The following is a 20,585-nucleotide window of genomic DNA, read 5'->3' as shown; positions in this document are numbered from 1 at the left end:
GAGACATATTTCCTCTTTTACATTTGTGGAGATTTATGAGGCAGATATTTGTCCCTAATAAATGTGGGACAGACAGCACAAAGGAGAGTTTGATCCTACATTAGTGATGTGAAGCAATACAAGAGAGAAGATAATGACTCAAAAATGGAATAAGACTTGAGGCCATGCTCCTAAATGAAATAACATAAATCAATAACCAAAGAAAATTTTCATAGTGAAGATAGGGAACAATCTTCAAGAGCTTCTTAATCCTATCTCTGCATTATTTTTTACTGCAATCTGCTTCATGATAACCTGGACTATTCCACTTAACAGATACCAAAAAAGAACACAAAAGAAGAGACACAACCCCTGCCTTCAAAAGTCTGGAAACATTATAAAGACCAAGGGAAATGCCAATTATTTTTAAATTCACTAAGGTAATAATTCTTTACCTTCAATTCACAAATTATTATTTATTAATATAAGCATCATTACATAGTTCTTAAAAATCAATGAAAAACCATGGCAATTAATAAGTAAATCATAAATGGAAGATGCAAAAGACCAATCATTTTTTGAAACAATGTTCAATCTCATTAGAATAAAAAGAAAAAGAAAAATTTTAATAAAAATTACAAGTTTTTTTTGCTTAGCAAATTTTCAGAGGTTTAAAAAAGATGAAAATAATTCTGACAAAGTAATACTCCATCAATGGAAATGAAGCTGTACTATAATTCAACAAGTTTATCAACAGCCTTTAAAAACATTTCTAGGTTGGTACCACATTGTAAATCAATTATACTTCAATTAAAAATAAAAACTAGAGACCTCCTGTCCTGGCAAAGAAAAACAAGCTGTGGCAGACCAATGCATCAAACAAAAACAACCAAAAGAGCCTGAATAATTTTTTTAAACCTCTTTGAAGTTATCTAAGAGCTACCAAAGGAGGGATAACTTGAGAGGCCTAGATCTTATAGAGAAGTAAGTATGGAAAAGTGAGATACCTCAGCACTCAAAGATAGTTTTTCCCTGGAGGCATGGGCCAGTTCTAAAATGCCAGCTCAGAGGTTTTCTCAAGGCACTAAGAAGCTGAGAGCCTGAAAACTGGCAGCTGAAAGGCTTAAAAACAGTTGAGAAGCTTAAAGTTGAGTAAGAGAGCCAGCTGGGAGGCTGAGAAACTGAGCAGAACAGAGTCCGTATCAGTCTCAAGGGGCTGGAAGTTGAGCTCAGGGCCAGGGAGGGTGGGAGAAAAGACTTCTGCAGGACTTCAGCCCTGGAAGAGGCACACAGGCAACTGGAGGGCGCTCACAGCACCAAACACCAGCTTCTAGTCAGCTCAAGCTTAAGTTTCTCAATCTTAATGAAGTCTCCATATCAAGTTTATTTTTAAAACACAAATTAGACCCCAAAAGCACTAGCTATAAAGGAAAGACTGAAAAGCTGACCAAAAGAAAGTAAAGGTAAGCCAAGAAACAGAAAACACTTGCAATCATATAACTGACAAAGGACTCATATGGACAAATATAGCAGAAATAAATAAACAAACCCAGTTGAAAGATGAGCAAAAGAATTGGAACAAAAACATCACAAAGGAAGATATCCAAGTAGCCACACACTCACTCATACACACAAAGTAAAGGTGCTTCTCCTCATTACTCATCAGAAAAATGCAAATGAAAACCACAGCAAGACACAAATCCAACAGAATGGCTACAATTAAACAGACAGAAAATCAGCAAGTTTTGGTCAGGATGTGGTACAAACAAAACTTTCAAACACTGATGCTGGGATAGAATGTAACTGGCTATAGAAAACAGCTTGCCATTTATAGTAAGTTTGTAGTTAGGCCTGTTCCATAATCTAGTAACCCCACCCTTGAGTATACGTTGAACACAAAAGCTCACATCTGTTCACCAAAAATCAAGTACAAGTATTCTGCTGCTGCTGCTGCTAAGTCGCTTCAGTCGTGTCCGACTCTGTGCGACCCCATAAGACGGCAGCCCACCAGGCTCCCCCGTCCCTGGGATTTGCTAGCAGCACTATTAAAAATATCCAAAAAGAGAACATCAATAGTAGAACTGATAAATAAATGCGATGTATTCATAAACGAAATACTATACAGCCACGAAAATGAGCAAACCACTGCAACAAACCACATCAGTGAATCTCATCAACAAAATATTAAGCAAAAGACACAAAAATGTATACACAATATCATTCCATTTAACTAAAATTCAAAAAAGGCAAAATTAATTTATGGTGTTACTAACCCTTGATTAACTTTGGGGAAGAGTACAAGTAATGACTGGGAAGGGGTTTATAGGAAGTTCTGAGAGGTTCCTGAGAAGCTAGCAACATTTTCTCTTGATCCATGTGGGAGTTACATACACAGATTTATTTTTTAAAATTTCACTGAGCTTTGCCCTTATGACTTGTCTATCTTCCTGTTGTATGTAATACTTCAAAAAACAGTATTAAAAATGTACAGTCATCCACACTGCAATGAGAAGCCCATGCACCACAACCAGAGAGTATCTCCCAACCACTACAACTAGAGAAAGCCCACATGTGGCAATGAAGACCCAGCACAGCCAAAGATAAATAAATAAATAAACAAAAATTTTTAAAATACATATCGTCATCTCTCAGGATCTGTGGGGAATTGGTTCCAGGACCCTCCATGGATACCAAAATCTGCAAATGCTCAACTCCTCTATATAAAATGGCACAGTATTTGCAATTAAGATATGTATATCCTCCCATATATTTTAAATCACCTCTCAATTACTTATATTATATCTTATAATATACTTAAATGATACCTAACACAATATAAATGCTATATAAGTAGTTGCAAGTGCATGCAAATTCAAGTTTTTCTCTTTGGAACTTTCTGAAATTTTTTTCAGTTCTTTTCAATCCACAGATCATTGAATCTATAGATGCAGAAACTGCAAATATGAAAGGCTGACTACTAAAAGTTTCTAAAACTTGTACTTCTCAGGATCCATTCTTTAGAAGTATTTTTAAATGTCCTTTAAAAGTTTAGGTAATGAAATATATATAAAATCTTCCAGACCTTGGCTTAGGCAAATAATTCATACACGTGACACCAAAAGAATAAGTTAACAATGTGAACTTCATAAAAATTCAATTTTTTGCATTTCAGATGACATAATTAAGAATTTTAAAAACCAAGAAACAGACTCAAAGTATTTGCAAAAACATATCAAATAAAATACCTGTACCTAGAATTTGCAAAGAACAGTTATAACTTAATCGCATTTAAACTAAACTGATAATTGGACAAAAATATGAATAGAATATTACAACAAAGAAGATATACAAATACCTAATAAGCACATGAAAAAAATGTTCAACACCACTGCCGTTAGGGAAATGCATATTAAAAACCACATTAAGATATTAACACCCACTAAAATGGCTGTAATAAATAAGACAGACAACAACAAACATTAGTGAGGATTTGGATAAATAAGAACCCTTATATATTCCTAATGGGAATGTAAAAGTATGGAACCACTTTGGAAAACAGTTGGCAGTTTCTCAAATAGTTAAAAAAATAACACTCCTACAGAACTCAGCAATTCTACTTTTAAGTACTGACCCAAGAGAAACAAAAATGTGTGTCTACACAAAGACCTGCATGTCAATGATCACAGCATTATTATTCTTTATAGCACAAAGCTAGGAACAACCTAGATGTCTATCAACTGGTGAATGGATACACAGAATGCATTAGAGGCATACCCGAGATACTGTGGGTTTGGTTCTAGACTACCACAATAAATTTTAGCAAGTATCACAGGAAAGAGAGTCACACAAACTTTCTGGTTTCCTAGTGCATATAAAAGTTATTTTTACACTATAGGGTAGTCTATTAAGTGTGCAAGAGCATTATGTCTAAAACACAATATACATATATTAACTAAAAAATACTTTATCGCCAAAAAGTGCTAACCATCATCTGATAACACAGCACTGCCACACACCTTCAATTTATTTAAAAAGAAAAAAAAAACTTTCTTTAAAAAGAAAGTAAAAAACACAATGTGTGAAGCTTAATAGAGTGAAATACAATAAAACAAGGTGTGCCTGTATATCCCTTCAATGAAATACGTCCAGCAATAAGAAGTAATAATGTACTAATACATGCTATGTCATGGATGAACCTTAAAAATATGGTAAGAAAAAGAAATCAGTCACAAGAAACCATGTATTGCATAATTCCACTTAGATGAAATGCTTAGAAAAGACAATCAGAGAGACAGAAAGTTCATCAGTGGTCACCTGGAACCAGGGATAAGATGAAGAATTAACTACAAATGGACATGAGGAATCTCACTGAGTGGGGGAGAAAATGTTCTAAAACTGATTATGATAACAGTTGCACCACTTGGTAAAATTATCAAACACCAGTAAACAACTATAAACTTGAAGACTGAGTTTTATGATATGTTAAATAAATCTAATAAGGCTGTGAAAAATTCATGTACAGAGTAAAATGAAACTCATCTAAAGGTTCACATTAAGGAAACAGATTGAGTTAATTATGCAATTTATATAACAGAATGCTATGTAGCCATTAAAGCTGTATTTGAACAGTGTTTAATAAAGATAGAAGAAAATATTATGTGAGCAGATTGAGTAAAGAAAACAGACTATGAAGCCATATATACTGTATGCTCTTGATATATTTTTAAAGTTCTTAAAAGGAATTAGAAGGAAATATAAAAATATGAACAAATGTTTCTGACCAACAAAAGCATCGGTGATATCAGTGATTTACACTTTTTCTTACTCTTCTTTATTTTCTAAATCTCGTAAAATGAGTAGTTTTCTTACATTCAAGATTACTCCTTGAAGAATATTTTCTTGTATTCTAAATACATGAAATACAATACACTTCTGTTTAAAGGTAAGATATTCCTTTTAAAAAAAACCTCTACTCCTTATGTGTTGACAGTAAGGAAGCAAAATAAGCATTCGCCTACCTGTCTCAACATGCCTACTATTCATGCGTAGAACAGAAGACGGTGTTCAAAAATTTGCAAAATGGTGACAAGAAGAGTTACTCAAATGTTCCTTATCCTTTAGGAACCCTTCTACATTGCTGGTGGGAATGTAAGTTGGTGCAGCCACTAGAGAAAACAGTACAGAGGCTCCCCAAAAAGCTCAAAATAGAATCACCGTATGATCCAGCAATCCCCCTGCTAGGCAGATATCTGGACAAAAGTCTAATTCAAAACTATACACGCACCCATATGTTCATAATAGTACTATTCAAAGTGGTCAAGGCATGAAAACAATCGAAATGTCCATCAACAGAGGAATGGATATAGAAGATGTGATACATATACACAATGGAAAACTACTCAGCCATAGAAAAGAATGAAATAATGCCATTTGCACCAACACGAAAGGACCTAGAGATGACCATCTAAGTGAAGTGAATCAGAGACAGACAAATACCACAGGATGTCACTATATGTAGAAACTAAAATAGTACTCAAATGAACTTATTTATGAAATAGAAACAGACTCACACACATAGAGAACAAACTTGTGGTTGCCAAGGAGGAGAGGGGGTGGCAGGGTAGGGATGGATGGAGAGTTTGAGGTTAGCAGATATAAACTATTATACGTAGGATGGATAAACAACAAGGTTCTACTGTATAGCACAGGAATTATAGTCAATACCCTGTGATAAACTATAATGGAAAACACATGAAAAAGAATGTATATATACGTACAACTGAATCACTCTGCTATACAGCAGAAATTAACACAACATTTTGTAAATCAATACAACACTGTAAATCTATACATCAATAAAAAGTAAAAGTTTTTAGAATGTCCCTCATCCTTTGGTCAAGTGTACTTTTATTTTGCAAGAAATGTACTCTGATCAGTAAAGGGCATAAGAAACATGAGAAGAACAGAATTTTGTTATCCTTCAATGTGCAAAATTTAAATATGGTAATCTATCATCACTACTTTTAAAAGTACCCCATATTTCTTCTAATATTACCTACTAATTCAAAAAACAGTGCCTATCTTTTCACATTACTCTCTAGATCACTTTTCTGGTTCCCACAAACATCTCTTGGGAATCAATGAAATTTTTAAAAGCTGCTAATTATTGTTTGCTTTCATGATATTCTGCAAAAGCTTTATTTTTTTAATCCAGCTTTACAGTCACCTGAATTTCTGGGTACAGCTCAGCTTGCCACTCTACTTTTTAAAACCGTTTCCTTAAGCAACTCTATAACTCATCTGACCCTACACAACTATCTATATGAGGATTCGACATTTAATTTTTCTTTAATAGTTACACAGCACAACGGAAGTTTCCAAGGCCTTAAGTTATCTATTTAAAACTAAATGTTTCCACCATCATAAATATTTCTTCTAAAAATGCTGCTCTCTCTTCTCCACTTCTCTTAACAACATACAATTCTGACATGCCCTTTGGAGGGAATCAAAACTCAGGGTAAAAATAAGTTTTTATTGAGTCCTTTCAAGTCCTTCCTCCAGATGCCCATTGTGTCCACCGCAGCAGGGGTCAGAGTGCCTGGTTACTGCTTACTTGCTATGTGTCATTGGGCAGGTTACCTACTCTCTCATTTTCTCAGATCCTCCTCAGAAAAATGACCAAGGGGTACCTTAGCTGCTAAAGCTGCAGTGGGGCCTTGTTAAGTGAAACAGCACATGTAAAGAAGTGGCACACCATCAATTCCCAGTACTTATAAGCTGGCAGTTCTACTCAGAAAAGAAAACCATGTTCTCGCCAACACCAGCACTTCAGTGACACGGAGCATTCTATCCCTCACTCTCGGAAATGACTATTTTCCATATGATAAAGTGTTAGTCACTCAGTCGTGTCTGACTCTTTCTGACCCCATTGGACTGTAGCCCACCAAGCTCCTCTGTCCGTGGAACTTCCCAGGAAGGAATACTGGAGTGGGTTGCCATTCTCTTCTCCAGGGGATCTTCCCTACCCAGCGATCAAACCCAGGTCTCCTGCATTTCAGGCAGATTTCTTACCACCTAAGACACCAGGAAAGTCAACCACATGTCACGCAAACTGAATTTAAACTCATTTTTCACCTCAAGATTCTATACTGTGATTTTGACACAATACCTTTGGTTCTTTTCCTCTGACCTTCACTCCAGCTTCTGCCTCATTTATTTCAGAGAAGTGACCTTCAAAGTCTCTTTTCAGAACAAAAGAGATACAGCTTTTCTGTCATTGCTTCAAATCTGGTCGAAGTCTGTATATTCCTTCCTACACCCAGCCACAGTCCACTATCACCATGCCCAGTTTATTCCTCTACCGCCAGATGCAACTACAGTATGGCTTTCTTGTTTTTCAGACCACCACTTGTTGTTGCTGACTATGACTACCCCTGAGAGGTGCAGCCAAGCCACTTCAACAAAAATGTTTAGGGCATCGACCATGTGCCAGGTAGTGTGCTACTTGTTGGAGATTCGTGGACGTGCTATCAAAAACAAACAGGGGACATATACACTTACACTATGGTCTCCTCTTTACACTTACACTACGGTCTCCTCCAAGTATCATCTCTTGGTATAAGAACAGTGTTTTAAGATTCCCTATCCCTACCACCTTGGTAGCCCACACACTTCGGCATCAATTAGACCAATTTCTCTGATGGTATAACAGAAATGTCACAGAATGTAGACCTGGAACACCTTAATGAATCACCAGATACTTCAAATAACTTCTTGAGTATATACTTGTATATCTAACAATCAAATATTAATATATATCTTACTTTTATCAGTTCAGTTCAGTTCAGTCACTCAGTCATGTCTAACTCTTTGCAACCCCATGGACTGCAGCACTCCAGGCTTCCCTGTCCATCACCAACTCCCAGAGCTTGCTCAAACTCATGTCCATCGAGTTGGTGATGCCATCCAACTATCTCATCCTCTGTTGTCTCCTTCTCTTCCTGTCTTCAATCTTTCCCAGCATCAGGGTCTTTTCCAATGAGTCAGTTCTTCACATCAGGTGGCCAAAGTATTAGAGCTTCAGCTTTAGCATCAGTCCTTCCAATGAATATTCAGCACTGATTTCGTTTAGGATTGACTGGTTTGATCTCCTTGCAGTCCAAGGGACTCTCAACAGCCTTCTCCAACACCACAGTTCAAAAGTATCAATCTTACTTTTATGTATTCCTTTAAAAAGATGCTAAAATCCTTGGTCCCTTGGCCTTGTAAACATAATTATTACCTAGCAAATTCCAATAATCAATGTGAGGGAAAATATGGAATTACTAAACATTTTCCTAAGTGGGAAGTTAGAAAATGGTGCAAGAGAAACAACATAGAGCAAAAGATCATTCTGCTCTTGGCATGCCATTTCAAAATAGGATCGCTGAAGAGCAAAGCTGACTCATCCTCAGAGATAATGGCAGTTCTCTTTTGACCTTGATTCACTGCCATGATCAAAGTAATTTGTTTAACTTGGGAAGATTCTGAAAAATCTAAAGGTCATACTTTAAATTCTTGGAGCTCAAAAATCTATGAAGACTTTAGTTTTAATATCTGAAGTGGCCACCAAATAAAGACAAAGGAAAAGCCAACAGAATCATCATATGCCAACTAAAATTACCTCACTTGCACATCTTAACATCCACCTGATAGTCTTTCAGCATGCTATTCATGTTATAAATCTTTGACATATACTTTTCAACTTAACATATACTCTTTACTTTCATTCCCTTCCTTTAACAAATCATTATTAAGCATCTGCTGTCCACCAGTTTCTGATTAAGCATGGCATACAATGAAAAACAACAGGTATATCTTATTTTATATAACACTCAAGTCTAGTGGGGAGACTCACTGTGATGGTTAGCTTTATGTTAACCTCACTAGGACACAGGGTGCCTGGATTAAACATTATTTCTGGGTGCGTCTGTGGTGTTGCTCCAGATTAAACTGGAATTTGTATTAGATTGAAGAAAGCACACTGCCCTCCCCAAAATGAGTAGATATCACTCAATCCATTGAAGGCCTGAATAAATGAAAAAGGTCGAGAAGCGGGGATTCGAATTCTGCTCGTTTGAGCTGGGACTTTAAGCATTTCCCTTCAACTGGTACTTACACCAACACCCCTCAGGCTCTCAGAACTACACCATCAGCTTTCTTGTGTCTCCAGCTTGCAGGTGGCCAACCATGGGACTTCTCAGTCTCCATAATCACATGAACCAATTCCTTTTAATAAATCAAATACACCTATATCAGTTCTGTTTCTCTGGAGAACACTGACTCATACCAAATAGACATACAAACACAAAATAACCACTGGATTATATCTTGTTGCCTGTGTTGTAAAATGAGGGCACCCCAAGAGTAGAAAACAGAGAAAATATAATTTCTCATTTATTTGTCCATATTTTCTTTCAACATTCTCTAATGTTATGTCCTATAATAGTATGATATTACATACTAGCACAAATGCAAAAGTATTTGGCTAAAGACTAGTATAGGCCTGTGTGTGTGTGCTAAGTCGCTTCAGACCTTTCTGAGTCTTTGAGACCCCACGGACTGTAGCCTGTCATGTTCCATGGGATTCTCCAGGTAAGAATACTGGAGCGGGTTCCCATGCCCTCCTCCAGGGGATCTTTCCAACCCAGGGATCAAACCCAGGTCTCTTATGTCTACCTTGCTTTATTTTGCTTTGCTTTATTGTGCTTTGCAGATATTTCATCTTTTACAAATTGAAGGAAGTCTACTGCTGCCATTTTTCCAACAGTATTTGCTCACTTCATGTCTGCCACATTTGGGTAATTTTTGCAATATTTCAATTTTTAATTTATATAATTATATATATTATTATATATATTTGTAATGGTGATCTGTAATCAGTGACCTTTGATGATGCTACTACTATGACTCACTGAAGGCTCAGATGATGGTTAGCATTTTTTAGCAATACAGTATTTTTTAATTAAGTTAAGCACATTGTTTTTTTAGACATCATGCTATTGTACACTTAACAGACTACAGAATAGCATAAACGTAACTTTTATACGCACTGGGTAACCAAAAATTCCATGACTCAATTTACTATATTAATAGTGTCCACTTAATCGCCATGGTCTAGAACCAAGTCTGCAGTATCTCTGAGATATGCCTATATATTTTGATTTTGAAGTTATAGTTTATTTTTTATTCTGCTTTATTTATTTTCTGATGGAAGGGTGGGAGAAAAGTAGGTCACAGAGTAAGAAGTAAAAGAAAATAAATGAAGACTAAAAGCAGGAAGCTTTTACTACAAGAATAAAATTTTACTAAATGCATGTGGTCCTAAAAAAGGACCAAATCTTCTAAAACCAAACTGTTCACAAATAATTTTAAATTCAAGAAAATGTTTCCTGAAACCTCGATAGCTGAAGGATTCTCTACTAATACCTTTCATGAATAAAGGAAGGAGTTCATGAATAAAATAATTATTTCCTTTAACACAACCTTATTTCCATTTCTGTTATTTCTAAATTTTAATTTTCAATCAAGTATGCTATGTATCCAACAATAGGGAAGCATTGATCTAAGTAAAAATGGTTACATAACTGTCATTCTAAATTCAAAGTACTGCAAATCACCTCCCAACACCTACTATGCTCCCTCCCTACCAAAAAAATCATACCTTAGCAAAGAAAATTTTTAAAGAAAATCTGGAGTGCTCATTTTGAACCTTTAGAAATAAAAAAATTAAGTTGATAAAAGAGCTGTACTCTAAACATGAAAGAACAATTTCTCATCATGCATCACAAAATCACAAGGGAAAATGAATTTGGGGTTTGGTGGTGATGCTTATCTGTTGCTGGGTTCCCCACTGGTAGTGCCCCAATGATGGTGCCAGTCAGTAAGTACCTGATTCTAAGCCCTCTGGCCCACCACTCAAAACCCAAAGCATCAGAAAGCTTTGCAAGTTCACAAAGTGTTGATTCAACTGACATATGGGAGTTAAGACCAAGGAACCATAGGGAATTCACTTACCCAAAGTCAACTGTACACACAATCATGAGAATTACAATTCCTAGATTTCCTCTTAAACAAAAAAGTGAGAAAAAAAACACTAAACACTGCTGTATAAGCATCACTGTCTATGCTTATGTGGAGTTCTGGTTTTATTATACTTCATTCATGCCTGGTTCTCATTTGATTTCTTCCACCAGATGTGGCCTATGACAGTGATATTTGGAAGTGATGTATGAGTGTACACATGTGTGTATGAGTACACACATGCGCATGTGTGCTCAGTTGTGTTCGACTCAGCGACCCCATAAACGGTAGCCCACCAGGCTCCTCTGTCCATGGAATTTTTCAGGCAAGAATACTGAAGTGGGTTGCCATTTCCTACTCCAGGGTATCTTCCCAACCCAGGGATCGAACCCATGTCTCTTACCTCTCCTGTATTGGCAGGTGGATTCTTTACAGCTGCGCCATGTGGGTGAACTCAATACAGACTCTGTAATGGCAAGAACCACTGCCCTAGAACGGTGCAAATATAGAGTTCATCTGATGGCTAATGAAACAAATGTGAAAGTTCCTCTTATATGCAGAATATTGATTATGTTGGAACTGAACAGAATAAGAATTTAACATAGACACTGGGAGGGACAACATTCAATGCAGTGATCACTCCAAGTCTCAAGTTTATATTAAACAAACAGAAAATTTCCTTTCTACAAGGGCCACAAAGCAAATGGATGCTTTATGTTATGCAATGAGGCTTTTCATGTGAGCCTTCCCTGTCTATCCACTTTAAAAAGAATTACCTGAAGGATCTTTTCCTAAAATCGCATTCCAACCTAGAATCCAGATAAGAGCAAGGATCTTACCAGAATGAGATTCTGTTATGTGAGCCTCAGAGATCATTTCTATTCTGGAGGGTCCTTATGAAAGATTAGAGAAATTAGTAGGATTTAAAAGATTTTAAAACTTGGAATGCAAAAGAAAAGTTATATCATAAAAGGAACACAGAAAATATTAAAAGCTTAGTTTTATGGCCTGGTGAATGAAATAATTACCCAAAGGTAATCAAGTTTATTACTTCAGTCGTTTTTGTATTTGACTTCACTTTACCACTGTATCTAAGTTTTTATAGCTAACCCACAGCAACTGAGTACTAAGAAATATAAATGCTGAGATTCTCAAACTTTTTTTTTATTAATAACTGTTCATTACAACGAAAGATGCATCCACATATCTATACCACAAAGAGTTAAAGGGAAAAATTGAGTATAATAACAATATATAACAATAACTCATCTAAACAAAAAATTTATTCTGGAATACTAAAACAGGTAAGCACCCAATAAATAGGTAAAGAAACTGCCTGCAATCCCGGAGACCTGGGTTCAATTCCTGAGTCAGGAAGATCCCCTGGAGAAGGAAATGGCAACCCACTCCAGTATTCTTGCCTGGGGAATCCCATGGACAAAGGAGCCTGGCAGGCTACAGTCCATGGGGTCACAAAGCCTAGGAGGCTACAATCCGTGGAGCTGTGAAGAGTTGGACACACTGAGCAACTAACACTCAAAAGGGGACAGAGAAGCTCGGCGTGACTTAGAAAAAGGAGGAAAGGACATGGTCTCCACACAGTGGAGAAGACAATGTATGAAAAAAGAACAACTGACCCAGAAAATATGTGTGTGTGTGTGTTTATTTTCTGTTTCCTTTTTACAGCCAGAACTAAATTCTAAAAATGAAAAATGTACATGAAAATACAAATGCCATTCTGCCATCATTAGGGTCATGTCTGACAGCTAAAGATAACTTTATCATAAAAATGAAGAAGAGAATTTCTCTCTACATTAAACTATCGATCTGTGAGTTTTTCACACAAGTCCTTTTCTTAGCTTTTGCCCATTTTATATCCTTTAAATTGTTCCCAGGAGTAACTATGTTTTTGTGGTAGTCAGAGGGACACTTATCTGATTTCAAAAGGTAATTTCTGGCTATGATGAAGTTCTATATTATTGACAGAGAGCGAGAAAGAGATAAATATATAAAATACAGATACAGAGATATAAACACACAGAGGACATTAAGAGTCTAGCTGTTGGCAGCAAAGGGCAGAAAACAGAATCATTATATCTTAGAGATGGATATATAGGAAACAATATTTAATTACTCTACCATACAGCAATTATGGATATATCAATGTACATGGCCAGTAGTTCAGATGGTAATATAGTAAGGAGACTGAAAGCAAAGAGAGGGATGTCCTTGGTGGTGCAGTGGCTAAAAATCCGTGCCCCCAACATAGGGGACTGGAGTTCAATCCCTGGTCAGAGAACTAAATTCCACATGGTGCAATGAAGAAGAGTGAAGATCCTGCATGCCACAGCTAAGACCTAGCATAGTCAAACAAATATGTTTAAAAAAAATTTTTTTAAGAATAAGAGAGAACTCTCAGGGCAAGCTATCAACTGCTATTCCTGTTTAGGTGGAAACAGCACTTATAGCTATAACTGGGCACTACTGGATGGTTTGGTATTGAGGCTGTACTTTATAGCTGAGTTTTTGTAAATATTATACCTAGCATTGTTTACCTTGGATAAAGCCCTAGTCAGTCAGGTCTGAGTTCAAATGCAATGTGACTTGAGTCTTTCATATTATACTAACCAAAAGGACCGTAGAAGGTAATCAAGGAAAGCTATGATAAACTCTAAAGATTTTATATTGGGACTAATAAAATGCCTTGAGGTCAATTAAAAACATAAGTGTCCTCTATCCCTATCCCAAAATTCGACTTCTAGGGTTTTACTCAAAGAGAATAACCATAGATATATACAAAAACTGAGCTTTAAGGTATTTACTGCTATATATCAGCAATTTTAAAAAAGGAAAAACTGCCTGATATTATGGCATATCTCCAATGAAATATGACACATTCATAGAACAAAATACTATTTAGTATTCAAAACACGCTACAGAAGATCATTCTATGGTATGGGATGTGATTCATCTTTGTATGAAAGTTTAAAAGAAACAAAATAGTAAGTATCATTGTAAAGAAATGAAAGTTTTTTCTTTATGTACATAAAATATATATCAAAATGTTAATAGGTGTAATTCTTCTTTTCCTTTTCTGGCCTGTCTGGATTTTCTTAAGTTTTCATGCATACGAATAAAGAATAAAGATTTGAAACCTTACAAAAGCAACTATACATGAAATACAGACACAAAAATGAGAAGTGACCAACATCACTGCACCTTTAAGTAGAAGTAAATTCAACCAAGGCCTATTAAGGAAGATGGAGGAACCTTAAATTCAAAACTCATAATGTATCATTAAAGAACTCAATAATTCAAAAGAAGGGAAAATATTTGGAAAGTACTGCTGGGAACAAGCTCAGAGTCTTAAAAGCTAGTCCTGAACAGTGTGAAATTTTAGAAGTGGAAGGTTAATCAAAAATGAAAACACCATATTTCATTTATAGCCTGGAGGAAATGGAAAAAAAGAAGCTAAAATGATGAAAAGTTGATTTTATTAGAAGTACACATTCAGGCAAATATTTTTTGCTCTGGAAGGCAATAGATGCTATGCCTGGAATTAGCCCCTTTTCATTTCAACTCTCTTTGAATCTATAGCTTCCCAGGATCCCAACTTAGATCAGCAGCAGACACTCTCAGCCAGAAACTGTAATGAACACCTGGTACAGACGTTAACTTATTCTTAGGTAACTCTAAGCTGAAACCCTTATTTTGATTGAAACTCCAAGCATCTTTAAATGCCTGCAAATGTTCTTTCTCTAAAATTACCTATGCATTTGTTTTTGCTTAAAAAAAAAAAAAAAAAAAAGGAAGAGGTGAAAACGCCTTCCTTTGGAAGGTATGAGCTACAATACAGAATTGAATCATATCACTTCTGCTGCACTCCCCAAAGCAAATCCTTAGACATAACGTATTTTAAAATGCTTTAATGAAGGGGCTTCCCTGGTGGTCCAGTAATTAAGAATCCCCCTTCCAATAAAGGGGATGCAGATTCAATCCCTGGTCTGAGAATTAAGATCCCACTCGCCCCAAGGCAACTAAACCTAGCTACTGCAACTACTAATAGAAGATCCAGCACAGCCAAAAAAAAAGCACCTTTAATGATGTAGACTGGGCTCCATCAATTGATAGAAAAGAAGTTAATCAAGAAGCTTCACTAAAAAACCAAAGGTACCGAAAGCTTATGACTACAATGACACATGAGGGTTTCAAATTATTAAGAATCAATATATATGCTAGGTGATTGGCATAGTGGGGATGTTTTTAACCAAAGTTGGGCCTGGGAGGTTTATCACTCAAAGGAAATACTGTTAATAATAGTGTCATTATTAATTTCAATAGAGTGACCACTAGATGATCCTCCTAACTCTTTTGCCCAGGACTTGAAAGCTCTGTTAAAATCCAACCTTCTCAAACCTTCATTACATTTTGAATGAACATGAATGAGCTTCCTAGTATATTAAGCTATTTCATGCTTGAGTTTTCTGAATCTATTATACAGAAATGGGAACAAAAGTACTTTTATTAATAATACCAATCCTGTCCATATTTACTGGCACAGAGGCTAAAAGACACTTTATCCTAAGCGTCAAACTCAAAGAATGAAACAGCTTGCTGTCAGCTTCAAAAACCATTTTTTACAAGCATGGCACACTGCCTCAAGCCAACTAAACACTAAAGCATGTTGGGCTACCCACACTGCAAATTATTTGGAATGTTCTCCACATTTTGTGGTTGCAAAAGTACCTATTTTGTAGATCATCCAGTTCAAATCAGGGCCGTGTCTGACCTTAAACAGAAAATTTCCAGGAAACTGAAACTGTAATGGACCAAGATCGCATCATGCTGAAAGTCTGTGATCTCACACATATAGTCAAACATTTCAAATGTTATTTTTTAAGCTGAAAAAACACAAAATAAACTCTGTGAAACACAGCACTGTCCATTTCAAGTAAATACTAAGAACTCATCCTAAATATACACATCACTGCTGCTAAGTCACATCAGTCATGTCTGACTCTGTGTGACCCCAGAGACAGCAGCCCACCAGGCTCCCGTCCCTGGGATTCTCCAGGCAAGAGTACTGGAGTGGGTTGCCATTTCCTCCTCCAGTGCATGAAAGTGAAATGTGAAAGTGAAGTCACTCAGTCGTGTCCGACTCTTCCCGACCCCATAGACTGTAGCCTACCAGGCTCCTCCATCCATGGGATTTCCCAGGCAAGAGTACTGGAGTCAGTTGCCATTGCCTTCTCCGATACACATCACAGTAGCAAAAAAAAAAAAAATAAGGAAAAAGAAAAAATTGCCACAAGCAACAAAGTAAAGGACACTTGCAGCAAACATAAGCTCATTTCTGGTAAATGCCCAGCAAATGAAAAAAAATGTCTAAAAAATCATTTCATTTCTAATTTTCATACATATGCTGAGATGCAGCAGCTTCAGCTGTGGAACATGATAAGAAATATTCCAAAGTTTTGTTTATTGAGATTGGAGCACTGTACCAAATGTATCATTTTCCCAAGTATAAATGGGTATCTCTCTCATACCAAATACTCAAGACATCATTTCACAAACTAGAGCACCAAAACTGACCCAAGGTTTATCTCCCATGCTATTGAGGTCTACTCTCTAAGTCCCAGACCAACAGGGAATGCTTGAAAGTAATTAGAAGAAAACGCTATATTGACAAGCTAAATTTTGCCAGGATTCCTCTATTGAAGATAAATTACTGAAGCTTAAGAAATGCCTGATCCAATCAACCAATTGTATGATAACTCAGTCCATTTTAAAAATATGGAGTTAGGACCACTGGAATATGGCTCCCTGGCTCAAGCCTGGTGTGAGAACAAGAACATGCTAGAAAACACAGTATCTTTTAACTTATCTGATACTGATGAAATTGCTAAAATCAATGACAAGCCCTAGCAAGAAACATGTTCAGTTTCTCATCTTTTAGATCTGCCAGTCTTAGTACAGGAGTATTATTGAGTCCCTGAACAGTTTACCCTCTTATAGATATAAAGAGATACAGAAATATATGAATATCCACATCTATAGATAGATAAGAATTTTGTGATATGTATATGTGATATATATGTGAATATATATTTAGTTTCAAAAAGAATTATTCACAAAACCATCACCTCAATCAAATAAATCGTATACCAAATCTCAAGGTACTCATATTAATCCACACAGTTCTAGGAAATAAGTCACATCCACCTTAGAACTCCCAATTCTTTCTGAATACAGTATTTTCTTGCCTGGAGTCCAGAAAACTTACGGCAAAATAGTAACTGCAGTGTGGGTTTTAAGTATGTGACTTTTTCTAAGCAAATTTTTTCCAAGAATGCTCAAGTTGCTACAAATGTTCAGAAAATGCTTGAGATGAGTTCTTTTTTTAAGGTTTTAACATATTTGACAGCAGAGTGACAAAACTGTGCTCGGAAATGAAAATCTATATATCCCAAACAAAAAATTATCATATTAATGTTTATTCTAGAATGATTTTCTTTCAAAACTTCCCCACTACAAGTAACTTGTCTCCTACCGTACCCTATTTCCGCAGTACATTTTTCCACACACAAGTTACATGTAAAGCATATACCTGAGAATTTAAAATACTTCATGACACTTTTCTTTAAAGCTTCCACATTCTATTTTTATTTTTCAAAATAATCTGGATATAATCAATTACATCATTAATATCTGGCTATTCAACACTTCACAAAGTACAGGGACTTGCCATCAGCACCTGCGATCTGCATGTGACAATGGATATATAGAATGTGAGTGAAGAAGACAGAAACAGGGATAGACAGGGGTGGAAGAGAACTGGCAATGTGAGAAAATGGGCTTCCTTTACCCACAGGATACATGAAAAAAGGAACTTAGCCATTTGGGCAATAAATGAACTTACATATTAGGTTTCATCAAATAATTACATCTATTACATACCTTATCCAAGAGTAAAATTGCCTGAAGCAAGAAGGATTATGCAAGAAATATGAGGTTTTGCTTCAGATTCTTAGAAATACTACTCCTAAAATTAGTTGGAGTCTTCTTAATTTAAGATATAATGAAAACCAAATTCATCAATAAACAAAAAATCCTTCTTTAATAAAACATGCTTTAAACCTCACCTCACCACCAAAAAACAAAAGAAAATACTGCATTCTACTACAGGGATACCTGCCTTTCATAAGTATTAAGATCAAGACTAAATATTTCATGAAGACTAAAAAGATCACTTGGAACATTTCAGTCAGCCTTGGGGGCTAAATTTCATAAAAATACATTATTGGGTTTTGTTTCCTTGTTTATTTCAGCACCCTAATCCTCTAGGATATATTTTTTTTTTCTTTAAAAATAAAAATCCCCAAAGGGGCGGAGGAATGAGGACTAAAATCAATGCAATGCTGAAGCCCGATCAAGGCTGAGAGGAACCACAGCGCGGAAAGCTCACCCACTTGTAAAAGGCAACCTCTCCGAATTGCTGGAGCTGGAAAGAGTCCTCCGACTTGGGCAAACCAGGAAACTGCATCCCTAAGGAGTGAGGAGCCCGCAGTGTAAAAGTTCAGGAGGATTCCATCCCCTTCCTCTCACTCCCAGCACTTCGCAGCATCTCGAGGGGAGAGCCGGCAGAGACAAACCCGGCACTGGGTGCCGACCTGCAGCTGAGCGCTTTCCTCGAAGGCCTCACGGCTCGGGCGGGCAGGGGCCGGGGCAGGGGGCGTCGGGAGGGGACGCGAGGCGGGGCCCGGGGCCACCGAGTCCCGGCCGGGCCCCACCGTGTGGCGCCGGCTGCCGAAATCCCTCGAGTCCAGCTGTAAAAACCTTCCCGAAAACCCAAGCTTCTCCGGCACAACTTCGGTCTCACCGGCCTCGTCCCCCGCCTCACACTCCGCCCAACGCCACAACCCTTCCCACCGCGACGAATCGAAGCGCTCCCCACGGACGGCTACCTGTCCCCGGGGAGCTGGGGACCCCACGCCTTACCTCGTACAAAGGGCTGCGCGCGGGCGCCTGCAGGAGAGCCCGGGGAGCATGGCCCCAGCCAGTCCCTCCCGGAACTTTCCTGACATAGCACTTCTCTCCCCGGCTGCAGAAAACGACGCTTCGAGGCGGAGGAGGAGGAGGCGAGGGTGGCGGCAGTCGCGGCGGGAGCAGGAGCAGAAAGTGAGGAGCATCGCGGAGAGCGCCGCCGCCTCGCTCTGCCGAGGGGCTCCCGCCCCCAGGGTAACCGAGCTCCCTCTTAAAGGCGCCCGCCGCGTTTCAGGACGCCGGCCGGGGGAGGGGGCAGGGAAAGAGGGGGAGGAACCGCAAAGACGGAGAGGGCCGCCCCCGCTCTCCGCCGGGTCTGGTCGCCGCTCCGCCTGGACGAAAACAGGGCAAGTGCTGGGACCCGGCACCGGCCGGCTGCCCTCGCCGTTGGCTGGCGCCCCAAGACTGTGTTAGAACTTCACCCCTTCTCCTAACCTCTCCCATCCTTTTTGGGGTCCTGTCTTCCCGCCCCCTCATTGGCGCCGCGCACACCTACGCCCCCAAAGCCCATGCGCGCCGCTGGCGACTGCCTGTTGGAGTTGCGTTTCGTCCTGTGTTTCCTGCTTTTTCTTCCTCTATCTCCAACAGAGTGATGAGAGTCTCACCCCAGCCCTGGAAGCGCAGGAGACTGAAATAACTGAAGATTTCAGAGGCCCCTAGACTGACCCCTGAACGTGTCACTCATGTGTGGCATGGGAGACTTGCTAAATGCTCTGCTTTACTATGTGCGCTGCTCTCCTCCAATAGCCAATGGCCAGGTGGCCCCCCACTGGACTTCTTGAACCACTGACTTTTTTCCTTTACAGCAAAGACTGGCTGTAAAGAGCACCCATCTGAATTCTTGGGAGGCCCTTCAGAAAAGATATCACCTTAAGATCGAAGTGATACTGGCGATGCTGCTTTCAAGTGACAAGTGATAACTTTTTCCAGCTCTCACCCACATTTGTGATCACTGCTAAGGGCAAAATGGAACGTGCCCAGTGTGGGGATGCCCAGAGACACAGCATCAGCAGCTATCAATGCCCCAGGAAGAGACCACAGAAACAGTGGGTGTGGGCAGCAGAGAGCTTGTTTTTCACTTCTTGGCTCCAACTCTTGCTTCTTAATACTGTGAGGCCGAGCCCAATGTTTGTGTCATTTGTACCCTTCACAGAGTCCTCTGGCTGAGGTGGCTGTGGGCCGGCAATTCAAGATTAAGATCCAGCCTGGTCTCCAAAGAATAGGGGCAAGGGGAGACTCTAGGGAAGAGGTATTTCCTAATTCCACCAAGGTACTGGAATCAGTTGCCTGAGACTGGACCTCATTTCTTCCCTTCCTGCCACCAGTAGTTGTGAAACAAGCACATGTGAGCTTGTGGGAAGCAATATACAAAAGGCTGGAGGAAACTTTCTTACCGGATGGACAGGAAACAAGTTTGGGGCTTCATAAAAGCAGGAGAGGTGGTGCTGTCAGACCAAAGGATAAGATGAGCGAGGAGGTTAGTAGTGAGCAACAGTGAAGCT

The 20,585-nt window shown here is 38.4% G+C and overlaps 1 protein-coding gene across 1 annotated transcript in view; it reads right to left on the bottom strand.

Moving 5' to 3' along the window:
- GPR63 (G protein-coupled receptor 63) overlaps positions 1 to 19,258 on the bottom strand; it is a 67,887-nt gene extending 48,629 nt beyond the window's left edge. Inside the window, exon 1 of the mRNA XM_018053140.1 lies at positions 19,039 to 19,258. The gene's annotated coding sequence lies outside the window, so the exon portion shown is untranslated. The remainder of the gene's footprint in view (positions 1 to 19,038) is intronic.

This window comes from Capra hircus, chromosome 9, assembly GCF_001704415.2.
Source record: "Capra hircus breed San Clemente chromosome 9, ASM170441v1, whole genome shotgun sequence".
Taxonomy (NCBI): domain Eukaryota; kingdom Metazoa; phylum Chordata; class Mammalia; order Artiodactyla; family Bovidae; genus Capra; species Capra hircus.
This window is presented reverse-complemented; position numbering and strand designations above follow the sequence as displayed.